General features: G+C 54.1%; 1 pseudogene across 1 annotated transcript; it reads left to right on the top strand.

The window, feature by feature from the left end:
• The first annotated feature begins 537 nt into the window (after positions 1-537).
• Positions 538-3,186, top strand: LOC147096404 (zinc-binding protein A33-like; annotated as a pseudogene). The gene is made up of 5 exons (XR_015074892.1): positions 538-1,202; positions 1,294-1,389; positions 1,483-1,716; positions 2,744-2,766; positions 2,863-3,186. The product of XR_015074892.1 is annotated as a zinc-binding protein A33-like (transcript).
• The last annotated feature ends 16,641 nt before the right edge of the window (positions 3,187-19,827 follow it).

Below are 19,827 nucleotides of genomic sequence, written 5' to 3'. Positions count from 1 at the left end.
AGGGGGGCGGGCAGGTTGGAGGACCTCCTCGTGGGCCTGCTCCTGGGCCTGGCCAAGAAAGCCATTAATCGGTCCAGGCAGCGGGCGGTCGAGGGGGTCGTCCGGCCTGGTTGCCTCCCGCCCTTCCGCGGCCATGTTCGCGCCCGGGTGGCCCTGGAGATGGAGCACGCGGTCTCCGCCGGCACGCTCGAGCAATTTCGTGACCGGTGGGCGCCGCGGGGACTGGAGTGCATAATTAGTTCAAATAATCAAATTTTAATTTGAGGGGTTAAGGTTTATTTAAGGGGTTATTGGTTTTTAGTTACAATTTATTTGTTAATTTGGTTTCACACAAGAGGAGAGCCCAGCGCGGCGTCACTGCCGCTCGGCCCCAACTCACTGCCCGAGCTCCGAGTCCGACTCCCACTGAGGCCCCGCCCAGGAACCCGCCCCTCACTCTGAGTGACAGGCGCTCCGGCCAATCCACTCCCCCGGGCAGCCCCGCCCCCTCACTCTGAGTGACAGGCGCTCCGGCCAATCCGCTTCCCTCCTGAGATCCCCGCCCCGGAAACTCGGCTCCTCCCTGACCCCTCTCCGTTTCCGAGCCTCAGTAAAATGCCCATTTGACTGTCGGGTGGGTGCAGCCTGAAAAGTCATGGCCTGTTTTTTCTCCTTGTAAATCCGACACTATTCCATCTCGCTGTGAGCAGCAGTTCCCGGGATACACGAGTGATCTCAGACTGGGAACCGGGGAGGTTCCGCCCCGGAAACACCACACCAGCAGTTTCAATCAGGAAGGACTGAAACTGATCATGGCTTCCAGACACCAGGCGGAGAGTTTCACAGAGGATTTAAACTGTCCCATTTGTCTGGATTTCTTCACCGATCCGGTTTCACTGGAGTGTGGGCACAACTTCTGCCGCTCCTGTATCACACAGTGTTGGGAAAAGAAGGAGACAAACTCCTGCCCGGAATGTAGAGCGGAGTTTCCGGAAATAAACCTCAGAGCCAGTCGGGCCTTAGCGAGTCTGGCTGAGAAAGCTCGAAAATTAAAGCTGAATCCGAAAGAGAAGGAAAGTAAACTTCACTGTGAGGAACATCAGGAAGAACTGAAGCTGTTTTGTGAAACTGACAAGAAATTGATCTGTTACACTTGTAGAGATGCGCGGGAACACAGAGAGCACCGCTTCATGCCCATTAAAGAAGCTGTTGGAATCTACAAGGTAAAAGGGAGCAGATTTGATCACCTGATTATTTTATCACATTTTCATGGTCTAACACTTTTATTCTGTGATTTTTCTCTCCCAATCGCAGGTTCAGCTGAAATCTTCCTTAGATTTTCTCACAGAGAAGAAATCGGCGGCTCTAGAAACGGAATTAAAACAGAAACAGCAGATTTCCGCAGTTAGGGTAAGGTCCCCCTGTGCTGATATTCTGGGATCTCGGTTAGTTTTGTTCTCTTTATCGCGGTACATTAATTATGTTTCACATTTCATTTGGTAGGAACAGTCGAGCAGTCTGCAGACCCGCATCACATCCGAGTTCACTAAAATGCACCAGATTCTCAGTGAGAAAGAGCAGCGTTTAATCAGAGATCTCAGGGAACAAGAGGGGAAGATTCTAGAAACAATGGAGGAAAACCTCCGAGAAATTCAAGAGAATTTAAATTCTATTCAGGATAAACTCTCAAAGTTGGAGAAACAGATGCAGCAAAAAGACGGGCTGACATTTCTGAAGGTGAGGATTATATTGCGGGTCAGTTCAGTGAAACTTCACAGTCACAAAATAACCGATGATAACTGAAATAAATGCAGCATTTGCTGAATAATTCGGAACTGATTTAAATCAATAGTTTTGTCTATTCCGGGATGGTTCTGTTGTCACTGAACTAACCGGCTCCTACACTGCCCGCAGATTCCCGGGAATACCCGCAACCGCCCCGGAATGAGTTGCCGTGATCTTGATATTCTGTTTGCAATTATTTCCGTGTTGCTCAAGTTTAATATTTTCCTGGCACTCAGATTGCAATCCAGTTACAGTTCCATGTTGTGAGTGTGTGGGTGTGTCTGGTGCGGTGGGTGTGAGAGTCACTGTGTCTGTGAGTGACACTGATGTTGAGTTCCAGTATCTGACACACAAATCAGGCTTTTCAACTACTTACAATCATAGAATCCCACAGCACAAAAGGCCCATTGTGCCTGTGCCGGCTCTTTGAAAGAGCTGTGCAATTAGACCCACTCCCCCTGCTCTTTCCCCATAGCCCTGCATTTTTTTCCTTTTCAAGTATATATCCAATTCCTTTTTGGAAATAGTTATTAAATCTACTTCCTGTCAGTGCATTCCAGATCATAGAAACTTCGAAAAATAGGAGCAAGAGTAGGCCATTCGGCCCTTCGAGCCTGCTCCGCCATTCAATATGATCATGGCTGATCCTCTATCTCAATACCATATTCCCGCTCTCTCCCCATACCCCTTGATGTCTTGATCATCACAAGTCACTGTTAAAAAATCCCCACCCTCTTTTTTTTGCCAATTATCTTAAAGATTTGTGAATGTGATCCCCCAGGTCTCTCTGTTCCTGCATTCCATTTAAAATTGTACCATTTAGTTTATATTGCCACTCCTCATCCTTCCAAAATGCATCACTTCACACTTCTCTGTGTTAAATTTTATCTGCCCTGTTTCTGCTCATTTCACCAGCCTGCCTGTGTCCTCCTGAAGTCTTTTACGACTCTCCTCACTGTTTGTGTTTTATTTATTTCAGGAGGAAGCTTGTCGGAAGAGGAGGTAGGACATGCTCTTTACTGAAACTCTGCACAGTTTGTTTAAATAACTCAAAGTGTTAAATGTCGATTTATAACATCAACTGTTCAATATTTACAGGATTAGTGAGGACAGGCAAGTACTGTTAGTAGCAGATGGCGCCCTGTCTATCGGAAAGTTCAACGGCCCTTTACAGTACACAGCGTGGAGAGAAATGATAGACGCCATTAACCCTGGTAAAACTCTTATATTCCTTTCCCTGATTTATAAATCCAGATGAGAAGATCCTAAATGGGCTCCCGGACCCCAGATTAAATTATCACTGATGTCCGTGACTAGTCTGGAAGTCAGGAGTCTTTGCACTGGATAAGGGTGGGCTTGGGATGATTTTATTGAAGTATTCAAGATCCTAAACCGTAGAGAGAAGATAAACATCCACAGGTTGAACACAGTCACAGAGTCTACAACAAAGTAGGGATAGTCTCAAACTGAGAAAAGGGAGGGTGAAAAGGCAGTTTGGATTGAGCGAGGTTGGGTTTTTGAGTGACCCCATTGATCGGGCAGGCAGTGAGTCAGTGAGCCCACTGCTCGCTCCATGAAATTGGTCAGAGGCCCAATCCATTCTCAGGGTTGGGCTTCAGTACAATATTGCTGGCGAGTTGCCCACGGATTTGGAACGTGGGAAGGTGCTCGGTGATCCTTGAGGAGGGAGGCGGGAGACCGGAAATCTGCCAAATCCTCCCTGGAGGCAAGTGAGCAGGAGCTGTTTAAAGGTGGGTGGAGTGGGCGGGGGCGTGGTTAGAGGAAAATACGGTGGGCGGCTGGAAAACCAAGGATCGACCAGCAGCAGGCAGGATAATTCAGGCTCCTCCTGACCACAGAGAAACTGTTACGACCTCAGGATGTGCCAAAGTACTTCACAGCCAATGAAGAGTTTTTAAAGTGTAGTCACTGTTGTAATGTAGGAAACACCACAACCAATTTCTGCACAGCAAGCTCCCACAACTCCTTGCGCTGCATTCCTATTTCGCGGCTGCAACATCATTGCCCGGCATGTGATTTGCCTCATTTGCCTCGGACAAAGTCAACATGGATTTACAAAAGGTAAATCGTGCTTGACTATTCTACTGGAATTTTTTGAGGATGTAACTGGTAAAATAGATAAGGGAGAACTAGTGGATGTGGTGTATTTGGACTTTCAGAAGGCTTTCGATAAGGTCCCGCATAAGAGATTAGCGTATAAAGTTAAGGCACATGGTATTGGGGGCAAGGTATTGACTTGGATAGAGAACTGGTTGGCAGACAGAAAGCAAAGAGTTGGAATAAACGGGTCTTTTTCCGAGTGGCAGGCAGTGACTAGTGGGGTACCGCAGGGATCGGTCCTAGGACCCCAGCTATTCACAATATATATTAATGATCTAGACGAGGGAACTAGATGTAATATCTCCAAGTTTGCAGACGACACAAAGCTGGGTGGGCGTGTGTGCTGTGAGGAGGATGCCGAGAAACTGCAATATGATTTGGACAGGTTGGGTGATCGGGCAGAAGCATGGCAGATGCAATATAACGTGGATAAATGCGAGGTTATCCACTTTGGTGTCAAAAACAGGAAGGCAGATTATTATCTGAACGGCAATAGATTGGGAGAAGGGGAAGTGCAACGAAATCTGGGTGTCCTTGTGCCCCAGTCGCTGAAGGTAAGCATGCAGGTGCAGCAGGCGGTTAAGAAGGCAAATGGCATGTTGGCCTTTGTAGTGAGTACAGGAACAAGGATGTCTTGCTGCAGTTGTACAGGGCCTTGGTGAGACCACACCTTGAGTATTGTGTGCAGTTTTGGTCGCCTTATCTGTGGAAGGATGTTCTTGCCATTGAAGGAGTGCAGCGAAGATTCACCAGGCTGATACCTGGGATGGCAGGAATGACTTATGAGGGGAGATTGGGTCGATTGGGCTTAGATTCGCTAGCGTTTAGAAGAATGAGAGGGGATCTCATTGAAACTTATAAGATTTTAACAGGACTAGAGAGACTAGATGCAGGAAGGGTGTTCCCGATGGCAGGGGAGTCCAGAACCAGGGGTCACAGTCTAAGGATAAGGGGTAAGCCATTTAGGACAGAGATGAGGCGGAATTTCTTCACCCAGAGAGTGGTGAACCTGTAGAATTCTCTACCACAGAAGGCAGTAGAGGCCAATTCATTAAATATATTCAAGAAGGAGTTGGATATATTTCTTAAGGCTAAAGGGATCAAGGGATATGGGGCGAAAGGAGGGACAGGGTACTGAATTTGGATGATCAGCCATGATCGTATTGAATGGCGGAACAGGCTCGAGGGGCCGAATGGCCTACTCCTACTCCTGCTCCTATCTTCTATGTTTCGATTACTGCTCCATTTAAGTCCGGTCGAGTCGTAAATCACTCCCAAATACTTTATGCGGAGGGTATGGAAAGTAAGGGAGGCAGAGTTGTCTGAGGGGATCAGCAGCTTCAAGAGAGAGTTTGATAAGAAGCTGGCAAAAAACTGTAAACCCAAATAGGACTGAGCTGCCTGGGCTTGGAGAGTGGAATTGTGAGGGCTGAGGAGAGGGGAGGTCTAATTTGGACCCCCTGCCCTATATCGCAGCAGAAAATACACTTGAAAAGTAAGACATTGTGTGAAGTGCTTTGAGACATTTGTCAGGAACATTAGAAATGCAAGTTTCTCCTTCAGATGTAATTGCAGTGTATTTATTTCCAACGCATCCCTAAAGCTGGACTCTGTCTTACCCGTGAAATATTTTACTCAGGACAGTACTTTCCTTATGACCTTTGAAAACAGCTGCTTAAACCCAAGTTCAGAACCACGCGAGAAAGTCATCGCACCACCTTTGAAAGCAGCTTCACACAGTGACACTAATCCCATCAATACTCACTTCCACCTAGACTCTCACCCTGTAGCTTTCAAAAGCTCTTCTAATAATTTGTCTGTGACTACACAAACCACTCTGGGTCCAGGTATATTGTGTATCAGTAAAACAGGTTTATTAAGCATTAAATATCCAGCACAAAGAAGTAATACTGAACAAGAAGATAGTCACAGTCTGTGTGTTCGAACCCGGGCGTTCCTTCCGAGTGACTGTGGCGCCGTCTCCTGATGGCTCTTGCTGTGTTTTATTTAACCGAAGCTCGCTTCCTTGGGATCTTGCTGTGTTCTGTTGACCGAAGCTCCTATCAATCTCTGGGTACACTGTGCGCTGCTTGCGATGTTCAAAACCTGTATCTTTATACCCTTTTTCCTCTCGTTTTGCCTACATGGCAGTAATTAACCCTCTGACACCTGGTAAAAAGTCTTGCTTCCCTCGTTAGCCATCTTATGACCTTGTTGATCCCACCAGGTTTTTCTCTATGCATAACAAAGTACCCTTACCTCAGATGGTCACTTTTCACAGAACATTTCCTAGAATGTTTTCTAAATAGTCTGTCCATCCTATAGCTATACCAATGAAGGATGTCTCCAACTCCTATCTCTCTCTCTAGCTCTTACCTCTTTAAGCATAATATTGCTGAATTCCTCATCTCCATAAACTTAGCACTACATTCCGTTACTTCAGTAATTGGAAACACAGCAGTTTTTTAGGCAGGTTAGCAAAATTTCCCATCCTGCTTTGCTCTCAGCCATTCGCCATTTTATACAGGCTTTTAGGCTTTTAACATACAATTTCACATATTATAGTTATTTAATAATGGTTAAAGAATCTTAATAATGTTTACTAAAACCTACAGGTACACCCTATTCTACAACCCACTTTCTGATCTGCTTTGAGTTATTCACAATTCTTACTTCAGTTCTTAAATTCACATCAATGTATGTTCTGATGTTTTATACCAATATTGCTACTGGAAAAAACATCAACATTTGGTTCAATGTTTGGTATTTTTATTCCCTCGCTGCCTTATTTTCATTAGTTACTTGCACCATGGATATGTAAAATAATCAGAAGCCAGGCTGCCTGTCTTACTGAGATTGTATTCTCTGCTGGACCCACCTCCTGCTCCATTGACCCCATTCCCACTAAACTGCTGCCCACCCAACTTCTCTTCCTGCTTTCCATGCTAGCTCACATTGTAAATGGTTCCCACTCCTCACGTCCTATCCAGCTCCTTTCCAAATCCAATGTCATCACATCCTTCCTCAAAATTACCCACCCTCTATCCCTCTGTCCTTGCACTTGATCTCCAACCTTACTTTCTTCTACAAAGTCCTTGAACGTGCTGTCACTTCTGAAATCCCTGGCCATTTTGCCACAACTGCATGTTTGAACCACACTAACCAGATTTTCATCCCTGTCATTATAGCCCCAAAGTGGCCCTAATAAAGGTCACAAATGACATGCTCTGTGACAGTGAGTATAGCGCATTTTCCCTCCTCATCCTCCTGGAGCTCTCTACAAACATTGACCATTCTCCTCCAATGTCTCTCCTCAATTGTCCTACTCAGTGGGACTGCCTTTACTTGGATCACATTTACCTATTTGATCGTAGCCAGAGTATCTCCAGCAATGGCTTCTCTTCCCGCCCCCGCACGGCACCCCAGGAGATTCTCCAGTATTTATTCTTGGTCGTCTTCTCTCACTGATCTACATGTTGCCACTTGTCAACCTCATCCACAGAAACAGGCTCAGTTTCCAGATGTACACCGATGGTACCCAGCTCTACCTCTCCACCACCTCTCTTGACCCCTCCACCGCCAGTGTGTTGTCCAACAGATTATCTGGAATCCAGTTATGGAGGAGCCAGAATTTTTTCCAGTTAAACATTGTGAAGATTTAAGCCATCAGTTTAGAAATTGTCAACAACTCGACATCCTGGCCACCAACTCCACCCCCTCCTTGGCCACTGTCTCAGGCTGAACCAGACCCTTGCTGTTCTATTCAATCTGGAATTGCACTGCTGATTGTGATCAATCTAAGAGTGTCTGGGACTTTGTCTCCAGTACATGGTGTATCCTGTCTCTCCCATTTCCTCTGCTGAGCTTTTTAATTTAGTTTCCCTCGGTTGTTGTTGGTTCTCTCTTCCTTTCTGCAGCAGCTCCCTCCTCATTGTTTCCTCTTTACCTTTTCTTAGACTGGGTATTATGTAAAGAGAAAGGATTAATTAGCAATCTTATTGTACGAGGCCCCTTGGGTCGGAGCGATCATATGATTGAATTCTTCATTAAGATGGAGAATGAAGTAGTTCACTTTTTAATTCATTGCTGGGATGTGGGCGTCGCTGGCTGGCTAGGCCTGCATTTAGTGCCCATCCCTAATTTCCCTTGAGAAGATGGTGGTGAGCCGCCTCCTTGAACCGCTGCAGTCCATATGGTGTAGGTACACCCACAATGCTGTTAGGAAGGGAGTTCCAGGGTTTTGGCCCAGCGACAGTGAAGGAACGGCGATACAGGTCCAAGTCAGGATGGTGTGTGGCTTGGAGGGGAACTTGTAGGTGGTGATGTTCCCATGCGTCTGCTGCCCTTGTCCTTCTAAGTGGTAGAGGTCACGGGTTTGGAAGGTGCTGTTGAAGGAGCTTTGGCGAGTTGCTGCAGTGCATCTTGTAGATGGTACACACTGCAGCCACGGTATGCCGGTGGTGGAGGGAGTGAATGTTGAAGGTGGTGGATGGAGTGCCAATCAAGCGGGCTGCTTTATCCTGAATGGTGTCGAGCTTCTTGAGTGTTGTTGGAGCTGCACTCATCCAGGCAAGTGGAGAGTATTCCATCACACTCCTGACTTGTGCCTTGTAGATGGTGGAAAGGCTTTGGGGAGTCAGGAGGTGAGACACTCGCCGCAGAATTCCCAGCCTCTGGCCTGCTCTTGTAGCCACAGTATTTATATGGCTGGTCCAGTTCAGTTTCTGATCAATGGTAACCCCCCAGGATGTTGATAGTGGGGGATTCAGCGATGGTAATGCCATTGAATGTCAAGGGGAGATTGTTAGACTCTCGCTTGTTGGAGATGGTCATTGCCTGGCACTTCTGTGGTGCGAATGTTACTTGCCACTTGTCAGCCCAAGTCTGAATGTTGTCCAGGTCTTGCTGCATATGGACATGGACTGCGTCAGTATCTGACGAGTCTCGAATGGTGCTGAACAGTGTGCAATCATCAGCGAACATCCCCACTTCTGACCTTATGATGGAGGGAAGGTCATTGATGAAACAGCTGAAGATGGTTGGGCCTAGGACACTGCCCTGAGGAACTCCTGCAGTGATGTCATGTGATTGAGATGAATGACCTCCAACAACCACAGCCAACTTCCTTTGTGCTAGGTATGATTCCAACCAATGGAGAGTTTCCCCCTTGATTCCCATTGACTTCAGTTTTGCTAGGGCTCCTTGATGCCACACTCGATCAAATGCTGCCTTGATGTCAAGGGCAGTCACTCTCACCTCACCTCTTGCGTTCAGCTCTTTTGTCCATGTTTGGACCAAGGCTGGAATGAGGTCAGGAGCTGAGTGGCCCTGGCGGAACCCAAACTGGGCGTCAGTTAGCAGGTTATTGCTGAGTAAGTGCCGCTTGATAGCACTGTCGACGACACCTTCCATCACTTTGCTGATGATTGAGAGTAGACTGATGGGATGGTAATTGGCCAGGTCGGATTTGTCCTGCTTTTTGTGGACAGGACATACTTGGGCAATTTTCCACATTGCCGGGTAGATGCCAGTGTTGTAGCTGTACTGGAACAGCTTGGCTAGGGGCGCAGCTAGTTCTGGAGCACAAGTCTTCAGTACTATTGCCGGAATGTTGTCAGGGCCCATAGCCTTTGCTGTATCCAGTGTCTTCAGCCGTTTCTTGACATCACGTGGAGTGAATTGAATGGGCTGAAGACTGGCATCTGTGATGCTGGGGACCTCAGGAGAAGGCCGAGATGGATCATCCACTCGGCACTTCTGGCTGAAGATAGTTGCAAATGCTTCAGCCTTGTCTTTTGCACTCACGTGCTGGGCTCCACCATCATTGAGGATGGGGATATTTTTGGAGCCTCCTCCTCCTGTTAACTGTTTAATTGTCCACCACCACTCACGACTGGATGTGGCAGGACTGCAGAGCTTTGATTTGATCCGATGGTTGTGAGATCGCTTAGCTCTGTCTATCGCATGTTGCTTCCGTTGTTTGGCATGCAAGTAGTCCTGTGTTGTAGCCTCACCAGGTTGACACCTCATTTTTCGGTATGCCTGGTGCTGGTCCCGGCATGCTCTCCTGCACTCTTCGTTGAACCAGGGTTGATCTCCTGGCTTGATGGTAATGGTAGAGTGAGGGATATGCCGGGCCATGAGGTTACAGATTGTAGTTGAATACAATTCTGCTGCTGCTGATGGCCCACAGCGCTTCATGGATGCCCAGTTTTGAGTTGCCAGATCTGTTCAAAATCTGTCCCATTTAGCACGGTGGTAGTGCCACACAACATGGTGGAGGGTATCCTCAACATGAAGACAGGACTTCGTCTCCACAAGGACTGTGCGGTGGTCACTTCCACCAATGCTGTCATGGACAGCTGCATCTGCAACAGGTAGATTGGTGAGGACGAGATCAAGTAGGTTTTTCCCTCTTGTTGGTTCCCTCACCACCTGTCGCAGACCCAGTCTGGCAGCTATGTCCTTTAGGACTCGTCAGTTGTGGTGCTACCGAGCCACTCTTGGTGATGGACATTGAAGTCCCCCACCCAGAGACTAGGGTCCTCAATTTAAATAAAGGAAACTACGATGGTCTGAGGAGCGAGTTGGGTAGGATTGATTGGGGAATGTCACTCAAAGGGTTGACGGTGGATAGGCAATGGCAAACATTGAAAGACCGAATGGATGAACTACAGAAATTGTTCATCCCAGTTTGGCATAAAAATGAAACAAAAAAGGTGACTCAACCGTGGCTAACAAGGGAAATTAGGGATAGCATAAGATCCAAGGAGAGAACATATAAATTGGCCAGAAAAAGCAATAATCCTGAGGATTGGGAGCAGTTTAGGATTCAACAAAGGAGGACAAAGGGATTAATTAAGAAAGGGAAAATAGATTGAGAGTAAGCTTGCAGGGAACATAAAAACTGACTGTAAAAATTTTTATAGATATGTGAAGAGAAAAAGATTGGTGAAGTCAAGCGTAGGTCCCTTGCAGTCAGAATCAGGGGAATTTATAATGGGGAACAAAGAAATGGCAGACCAACTAAATACATATTTTGGTTCTGTCTTCACAAAGGAGGGCACAAATAACCTCCCAGAGATGCCGGGGAACATAGGGTCTGATGAAAGGGTGGAACTGAAAGAAATCAGTATTTGTAGGGAAATGGTGTTAGGAAAATTGATGGGACTGAAGGCCGATAAATCCCCAGGGCCTGATAATCTACATCCTAGGGTACTTAAGGAAGTGGCCCTAGAAATAGTAGATGCATTGCTGGTCATCTTCCAGAACTCGATAGACTCTGGAACAGTACCCATGGATTGGAGGGTAGCTAATGTTACCCCACTATTCAAAAAAGGTGGTAGAGAAAAAGCGGGGATTTATAGACCGGTAAGCCTGACATCGGTAGTGGGGAAAATGCTAGAGTCCATTATAAAAGATGTAATAGCAGAGCACTTGGAAAGCAGTGACAGGATCGGACAAAGTCAACATGGGTTTACAAAAGGTAAATCATGCTTGACTAATCTACTGGAATTTTTTGAGGATGTAACTGGTAAAATAGATAAGGGAGAACCAGTGGGTGTGGTTTATTTGGACTTTCAGAAGGCTTTCGATGAGGTCCCGCAAAAGAGATTAGCGTGCAAAATTAAGGCACATGGGATTGGGGGCAAGGTATTGACTTGGATAGAGAACTGGTTGGCAGACAGAAAGCAAAGAGTTGGAATAAACGGGTCGTTTTCCGAGTGGCAGGCAGTGACTAGTGGGGTACCGCAAGGATCGGTCCTAGGACCCCAGCTGTTCACAATATATATTAATGATCTGGACGAGGGAACTAGATGTAATGTCTCCAAATTTGCAGACGACACAAAGCTGGGTGGGAGTGTATGCTGTGAGGAGGATGTTGTGAAACTCCAGTACGATTTGGACAGATTGGGTGATTGGGCAGAAATATGGCAAATGCACTATAATGTGGATAAATGTGAGGTTATCCACTTTGGTAGCAAAAACAGGAAGGCAGATTATTTTTGGAATGGCAATAGATTGGGAGAAGGGGAAGTGCAACGAGACCTGGGTGTTCTTGTGCACCAGTCGCTGAAGGTAAGCATGCAGGTGCAGCAGGCGGTTAAGAAGGCAAATGGTATGTTGGCCTTCATAGTGAGAGGGTTTGAGTACAGGAGCAAGGATGTCTTGCTGCAGTTGTACAGGGCCTTGGTGAGACCGCACCTTGAGTATTGTGTGCAGTTTTGTGTGCAGTTTTAGTCGCCTTATCTGAGGAAGGATGTTCTTGCCATGGAAGGAGTGCAGCGAAGATTCAGCAGGCTGATACCTGGGATGGCAGGAATGACGTATGAGGAGAGATTGGGTCGATTGGGCTTAGATTCGCTAGAGTTTAGAAGAATGAGAGGGGATCTCATTGAAACTTATAAGATTCTAACAGGACCAGACAGACTAGATGCAGGAAGGATGTTCCCGATGGTCGGGGAGTCCAGAACCAGGGGTCACAGCCTAAGGATAAGGGGTAAGCCATTTAGGAGAGATGAGGAATTTCTTCACTCAGAGAGTGGTGAACCTGTGGAATTCTCTACCACAGAAGGCAGTAGAGGCCAATTCATTAAATATATTCAAGAAGGAGTTGGATATATTTCTTAAGGCTAAAGGGATCAAGGGATATGGGGAGAAGGCAGGGACAGGGTACTGAATTTGGATGATCAGCCATGATCTCATTGAATGGCGGAGCAGGCTCGAAGGGCCGAATGGCCTACTCCTGCTCCTATCTTCTATGTTTCTAATGTCTACTCTCTAATCTCCTGCTGTTGTTACTTTACCCCTCTCGCCACATCGACAGCGCTGATTAGTGGTGTGTGGGTCACGCCTCCAGAGAGAGATTGCGGGTAAAATTAGTCTGGGTGGTAACACAGAATGGGCGATAGTAAATCAATAGCCCATTTACATTCTCCCTCACCCTCTCTCTCCCCACCCTGCGCTTTTCCCTCTCGATATCCCCTCCCCTTACTGCTCTCTCCCCTCACCCTCTCTTCCCTCCCTCTCTCTCTTACCTCCCTCCTCCCCCTCTCGCTTCCCTCCCCCATCCCCCTCTCTCCCCTCCCCCTCCCTTCCCTCCCCCCCTCTTCCCTCCCCCCTCCCCCTCTCCCCCCCTCCCCCTCTCCCCCCCCTCCCCCTCTCGCTTCCCCTCCCCCTCTCTCCCACCTCCCCCCTCTCCCTCTCTTCCTCCCCTCCTCTCTTCCCTCCCCTCCTCTCTTCCCTCCCCTCCTCTCTTCCCTCCCCTCCTCTCTTCCCTCCCCTCCTCTCTTCCCTCCCTCCTCTCTTCCCTCCCCTCCTCTCTTCCCTCCCCTCCTCTCTTCCTCCCCTCCTCTCTTCCCTCCCCTCCTCTCTTCCCTCCCCTCCTCTCTTCCCTCCCCTCCTCTCTTCCCTCCCCTCCTCTCTTCCCTCCCCTCCTCTCTTCCCTCCCCTCCCCCCCTCTTCCCTCCCCTCCCCCCCTCTTCCCTCCCCTCCCCCCCTCTTCCCTCCCCTCCCCCCCTCTTCCCTCCCCTCCCCCCTCTTCCCTCCCCTCACCCCCTCTTCCCTCCCCTCCCCCCTCTTCCCTCCCCTCCCCCCCTCTTCCCTCCCCTCCCCCCTCTTCCCTCCCCTCCACCCCCTCTTCCCCCTCCTCCCCCCCTCTTCCTTCCCTCCCCTCCCCCTCCCCTCCCCCCCCTCTTCCCTCCCCTCCCCCCCTCTTCCCTCCCCTCCCCCCCTCTTCCCTCCCCTCCCCCCTCTTCCCTCCCCTCCCCCCCTCTTCCTCCCCTCCCCCCCTCTTCCCTCCCCTCCCCCCCTCTTCCCTCCCCTCCCCCCCCTCTTCCTCCCCTCCCCCCTCTCTTCCCTCCCCTCCCCCCTCCTTCCCTCCCCTCCCCTCCTCTCCCCCCTCCCCCCTCCCCCCTCCCCTCCCCCCTCCCCTCCCCCCTCCCCTCCCCCCTCTCCTCCCCCCTCTCCCTTCCCTCCTCCCTCTCCCTTCCCTCCTCCCTCTCCCTTCCCTCCCCCCTCTCCCTTCCCTCCCCCCTCTCCCTTCCCTCCCCCCTCTCCCTTCCCTCCCCCCTCTCCCTTCCCTCCCCCCTCTCCCTTCCCTTCCTCCCTTCCCTTCCTCCCTTCCCTTCCTCCCTTCCCTTCCTCCCTTCCCTTCCTCCCTTCCCTTCCTCCCTTCCCTTCCTCCCTTCCCTCCCTCCCTTCCCTCCCTCCCTTCCCTCCCCTCCCTCCCTCCCTTCCCTCCCCCTCTCCCCTTCCCTCCCCCCTCTCCCTTCCCTCCCCCCTCTCCCTTCCCTCCCCCCTCTCCCTTCCCTCCCCCCTCTCCCTTCCCTCCCCCCTCTCCCTTCCCTCCCCCCTCTCCCTCCCCCCTCCCTTCCCTCCCCCCCTCCCTTCCCTCCCCTCCCCCCCTCCCTTCCCTCCCCCCTCTCCCTTCCCTCCCCCCTCTCACCACCCCTCTTACCTTCCCGTTTCCCCTCGCCCTCCCGCTCTCTTCTCTCTCCCCCCTCTCCTCGCTCACTTTCTCCCCTCCCACCCCGCTCATCTCTCCCCTTCCCTCTTATCTCCCCACTCCCTCTCTCCCCTCCCCCTCTCTCTCCCCTCCCCCCTCTCTCCCCTCCCCCCTCTCTCTCCCCTCCCCCCTCTCTCTCCCCTCCCCCCTCTCTCTCCCCTCCCCCCTCTCTCTCCCCTCCCCCCTCTCTCTCCCCTCCCCCCTCTCTCCCCCCTCTCCCCTCTCTCCCCCCTCTCCCCTCTCTCTCCCCTCCCCCCTCTCTCTCCCCTCCCCCTCTCTCCCCCTCCCCCTCTCTCCCCCCTCCCCCCCCTCTCTCCCCCCCTCTCTCCCCTCCCCCCTCTCTCCCCTCCCCCCTATCTCCCCTCCCCCCCTCTCTCCCCTCCCCCCTCTCTCCCCTCCCCCCTCTCTCCCCTCCCCCCTCTCTCCCCTCCCCCCTCTCTCCCCCTCCCCCCTCTCTCCCCTCCCCCCCTCTCTCCCCTCCCCCCCTCTCTTGCCCCCCCCGCCTCCCTTGCCTCCCCTCCCCCCCTCCCTTGCCTCCCCTCCCCCCTCCCTTGCCTCCCCTCCCCCCTCCCTTGCCTCCCCTCCCCCCTCCCTTGCCTCCCCTCCCCCCTCCCTTGCCTCCCCTCCCCCCTCCCTTGCCTCCCCCTCCCCCCTCCCTTGCCTCCCCCTCCCCCCTCCCTTGCCTCACCCTCCCTTGCCTCCCCCGCCTCCCCCTCCCCCCTCCCTTGCCTCCCCCTCCCCCCTCCCTTGCCCCTCCCCCCCTCCCCCCCTCCCTTGCCTCCCCCTCCCCCCTCCCTTGCCTCCCCCTCCCCCCTCCCTTGCCTCCCCCTCCCCCCTCCCTTGCCTCCCCCTCCCCCCTCCCTTGCCTCCCCCTCCCCCTCCCTTGCCTCCCTCCCCCTCCCTTGCCTCCCCCTCCCCCCTCCCTTGCCTCCCCCTCCCCCCTCCCTTGCCTCCCTCCCCCTCCCTTGCCTCCCCCTCCCCCCCTCCCTTGCCTCCCCCTCCCCCCTCCCTTGCCTCCCCCTCCCCCCTCCCTTGCCTCCCCCTCCCCCCTCCCTTGCCTCCCCCTCCCCCCTCCCTTGCCTCCCCCTCCCCCCTCCCTTGCCTCCCCCTCCCCCCTCCCTTGCCTCCCCCTCCCCCCTCCCTTGCCTCCCCCTCCCCCCTCCCTTGCCTCCCCCTCCCTTGCCTCCCCCTCCCCCCTCCCTTGCCTCCCCCTCCCTGCCTCCCTCCTCCCCCTCCCTTGCCTCCCCCTCCCCCCTCCCTTGCCTCCCCCTCCCTTGCCTCCCCCTCCCCCTCTCTTGCCTCCCCCTCCCCTCTTCCTCCCTCCTCCCCCCTCTCTTCCCTCCCCTCTTCCTCCCCCCTCTCTTCCTCCCCCCTCTCTTCCCCCCCCCTCTCTTCCCTCTCCCTCCCCCCCTCTCTTCCCTCCCTCCCCCCCTCTCTTCCCTCCCCCCCTCTCTCTCCCTCCCCCTCTCTCCCTCCCCCTCTCTCCCTCCCCCTCTCTCTTCCTCCACTCCCCCTCTCTCTTCCTCCACTCCCCCCTCTCTCTCTCCTCCACTCCCCCTCTCTCTCCTCCTCCACCCCCCTCTCTCTTCCTCCACTCCCCCCTCTCTCTTCCTCCACTCCCCCCTCTCTCTTCCTCCACTCCCCCCTCTCTCTTCCTCCACTCCCCCCTCTCTCTTCCTCCACTCCCCCTCTCTCTTCCTCCACTCTCTCTCCTCCTCCACTCCTCCTCCACTCCCCCTCTCTCTCTCCTCTCCACTCCCCCTCTCTCTTCCTCCACTCCCCCCTCTCTCTTCCTCCACTCCCCCCTCTCTCTCCTCCACTCCCCCTCTCTCTTCCTCCACTCCCCCCTCTCTCTTCCTCCACTCCCCCCTCTCTCTTCCTCCACTCCCCCCTCTCTCTTCCTCCACTCCCCCCTCTCTCTCCTCCCCTCTCTCTTCCTCACTCCCCCCTCTCCTCTCTCTTCTCCACTCCCCCCTCTCTCTTCCTCCACTCCCCCCTCTCTCTTCCTCCACTCCCCCCCTCTCTTCCTCCACTCCCCCCCTCTCTCTTCCTCCACTCCCCCCTCTCTCTTCCTCCACTCCCCCCTCTCTCTTCCTCCACTCCCCCCCTCTCTCTCTTCCCTCCCCCCTCTCTCTTCCTCCACTCCCCCTCTCTTCCTCCACTCCCCCTCTCTCTTCCTCCACTCCCCCTCTCTCTTCCTCCACCTCCCCCCTCTCTCTTCCTCCACTCCCCCCTCTCTCTTCCTCCACTCCCCCCTCTCTCTTCCTCCACTCCCCCCTCTCTCTTCCTCCTCCCCTCTCTCTTCCCCCCTCTCTTCCTCCACTCCCCCTCTCTCTTCCTCCACTCCCCCCTCTCTCTTCCTCCACTCCCCCCTCTCTCTTCCTCCTCCCCCTCTTCCTCCACTCCCCCCTCTCTCTTCCTCCACTCCCCCCCTCTCTCTTCCTCCCTCTCCTCCCCCCTCTCTCTTCCTCCACTCCCCCCTCTCTCTTCCTCCACTCCCCCCTCTCTCCTCCTCCCCCTCTCTCTCCTCCCCTCTCTCTTCCTCCACTCCCCCCCTCTCTTCCTCCACTCCCCCCTCTCTCCTCCTCCTCTCAACCCCCTCTCTCTCCACTCCCCCTCTCTCTTCCTCCACTCCCCTCCCCTCTCTCTTCCTCCACTCCCCCCTCTCTTCCTCCACTCCCCCTCTCTCTTCCTCCACTCCCCCTCTCTTCCTCCACTCCCCCCTCTCTCCTCCACTCCCCCCCTCTCTCTTCCTCCACTCCCCCCTCTCTCTTCCTCCACTCCCCCCCTCTCTCTTCCTCCACTCCCCCCTCTCTCTTCCTCCACTCCCCCTCTCTCTTCCTCCACTCCCCCCTCTCTCTTCCTCCACTCCCCCTCCTCTCTTCCTCCACTCCCCCCTCTCTTCCTCCACTCCCCCTCTCTCTTCCTCCACTCCCCCCCTCTCTTCCTCCACTCCCCCCTCTCTTCCTCCACTCCCCACTCCTCCCTCTCCTCCTCTCCCACCTCCTCCTCCACTCCCCCTCTCTCTTCCTCCACTCCCCCCTCTCTTCCTCCACTCCCCCTCTCTCTTCTCCACTCCCCCCTCTCTCTTCCTCCACTCCCCCCTCTCTTCCTCCACTCCCCCTCTCTCTCCTCCACTCCCCCCTCTCTCTTCCTCCACTCCCCCCTCTCTTCCTCCACTCCCCCTCTCTTCCTCCACTCCCCCTCTCTCTCTCCTCCACTCCCCCTCTCTCTTCCTCCACTCCCCCCTCTCTCTTCCTCCACTCCCCCTCTCTCTTCCTCCACTCCCCCCTCTCTCTTCCTCCACTCCCCCTCTCTCTTCCTCCACTCCCCCCCTCTCTCTTCCTCCACTCCCCCCTCTCTCTTCCTCCACTCCCCCCTCTCTCTTCCTCCACTCCCCCCTCTCTCTTCCTCCACTCCCCCCTCTCTCTTCCTCCACTCCCCCCTCTCTCTTCCTCCACTCCCCCCTCTCTCTTCCTCCACTCCCCCCTCTCTCTTCCTCCACTCCCCCCTCTCTCTTCCTCCACTCCCCCCTCTCTCTTCCTCCACTCCCCCCTCTCTCTTCCTCCACTCCCCCCTCTCTCTTCCTCCACTCCCCCCTCTCTCTTCCTCCACTCCCCCCTCTCTCTTCCCTCCACTCCCCCTCTCTCTTCCTCCACTCCCCCCTCTCTCTTCCTCCACTCCCCCCTCTCTCTTCCTCCACTCCCCCCTCTCTCTTCCTCCACTCCCCCCCTCTCTCTTCCTCCACTCCCCCCTCTCTCTTCCTCCACTCCCCCCTCTCTCTTCCTCCACTCCCCCCTCTCTCTTCCTCCACTCCCCCCTCTCTCTTCCTCCACTCCCCCCTCTCTCTTCCTCCACTCCCCCCTCTCTCTTCCTCCACTCCCCCCTCTCTCTTCCTCCACTCCCCCCTCTCTCTTCCTCCACTCCCCCCTCTCTCTTCCTCCACTCCCCCCTCTCTCTTCCTCCACTCCCCCCTCTCTCTTCCTCCACTCCCCCCTCTCTCTTCCTCCACTCCCCCCTCTCTCTTCCTCCACTCCCCCCTCTCTCTTCCTCCACTCCCCCCTCTCTCTTCCTCCACTCCCCCCTCTCTCTTCCTCCACTCCCCCCTCTCTCTTCCTCCACTCCCCCCTCTCTCTTCCTCCACTCCCCCCTCTCTCTTCCTCCACTCCCCCCTCTCTCTTCCTCCACTCCCCCCTCTCTCTTCCTCCACTCCCCCCTCTCTCTTCCTCCACTCCCCCCTCTCTCTTCCTCCACTCCCCCCTCTCTCTTCCTCCACTCCCCCCTCTCTCTTCCTCCACTCCCCCCTCTCTCTTCCTCCACTCCCCCCTCTCTCTTCCTCCACTCCCCCCTCTCTCTTCCTCCACTCCCCCCTCTCTCTTCCTCCACTCCCCCCTCTCTCTTCCTCCACTCCCCCCTCTCTCTTCCTCCACTCCCCCCTCTCTCTTCCTCCACTCCCCCCTCTCTCTTCCTCCACTCCCCCCTCTCTCTTCCTCCACTCCCCCCTCTCTCTTCCTCCACTCCCCCCTCTCTCTTCCTCCACTCCCCCCTCTCTCTTCCTCCACTCCCCCCTCTCTCTTCCTCCACTCCCCCCTCTCTCTTCCTCCACTCCCCCCTCTCTCTTCCTCCACTCCCCCCTCTCTCTTCCTCCACTCCCCCCTCTCTCTTCCTCCACTCCCCCCTCTCTCTTCCTCCACTCCCCCCTCTCTTCCTCCACTCCCCCCTCTCTCTTCCTCCACTCCCCCCTCTCTCTTCCTCCACTCCCCCCTCTCTCTTCCTCCACTCCCCCCTCTCTCTTCCTCCACTCCCCCCTCTCTCTTCCTCCACTCCCCCCTCTCTCTTCCTCCACTCCCCCCTCTCTCTTCCTCCACTCCCCCCTCTCTCTTCCTCCACTCCCCCCTCTCTCTTCCTCCACTCCCCCCTCTCTCTTCCTCCACTCCCCCCTCTCTCTTCCTCCACTCCCCCCTCTCTCTTCCTCCACTCCCCCCTCTCTCTTCCTCCACTCCCCCCTCTCTCTTCCTCCACTCCCCCCCTCTCTACTCCTCCACTCCCCCCTCTCTCTCCTCCACTCCCCCTCTCTCTCCTCCACTCCCCCTCTCTCTCCACTCCCCCCTCTCTCTTCCTCCACTCCCCCTCTCTTCCTCCACTCCCCTCTCTTCCTCCACTCCCCTCTCTCTCCACTCCCCTCTCTTCCTCCACTCCCCCCTCTCTCTTCCTCCACTCCCCCCTCTCTCTTCCTCCACTCCCCCCTCTCTCTTCCTCCACTCCCCCCTCTCTCTTCCTCCACTCCCCCCCTCTCTCTTCCTCCACTCCCCCCTCTCTCTTCCTCCACTCCCCCCTCTCTCTTCCTCCACTCCCCCCTCTCTCTTCCTCCACTCCCCCCTCTCTCTTCCTCCACTCCCCCCCTCTCTCTTCCCTCCACTCCCCCCCCTCTCTCT

This window comes from Somniosus microcephalus, unplaced genomic scaffold (genome assembly GCF_052327205.1).
Source record: "Somniosus microcephalus isolate GS21.2 unplaced genomic scaffold, FLI_Smic_1.0 unresolved_chr1, whole genome shotgun sequence".
NCBI classification, from domain to species: domain Eukaryota; kingdom Metazoa; phylum Chordata; class Chondrichthyes; order Squaliformes; family Somniosidae; genus Somniosus; species Somniosus microcephalus.
The sequence above is the reverse complement of the archived record's forward strand: the minus strand, read 5'-3'. Positions and strand labels throughout refer to the sequence as shown.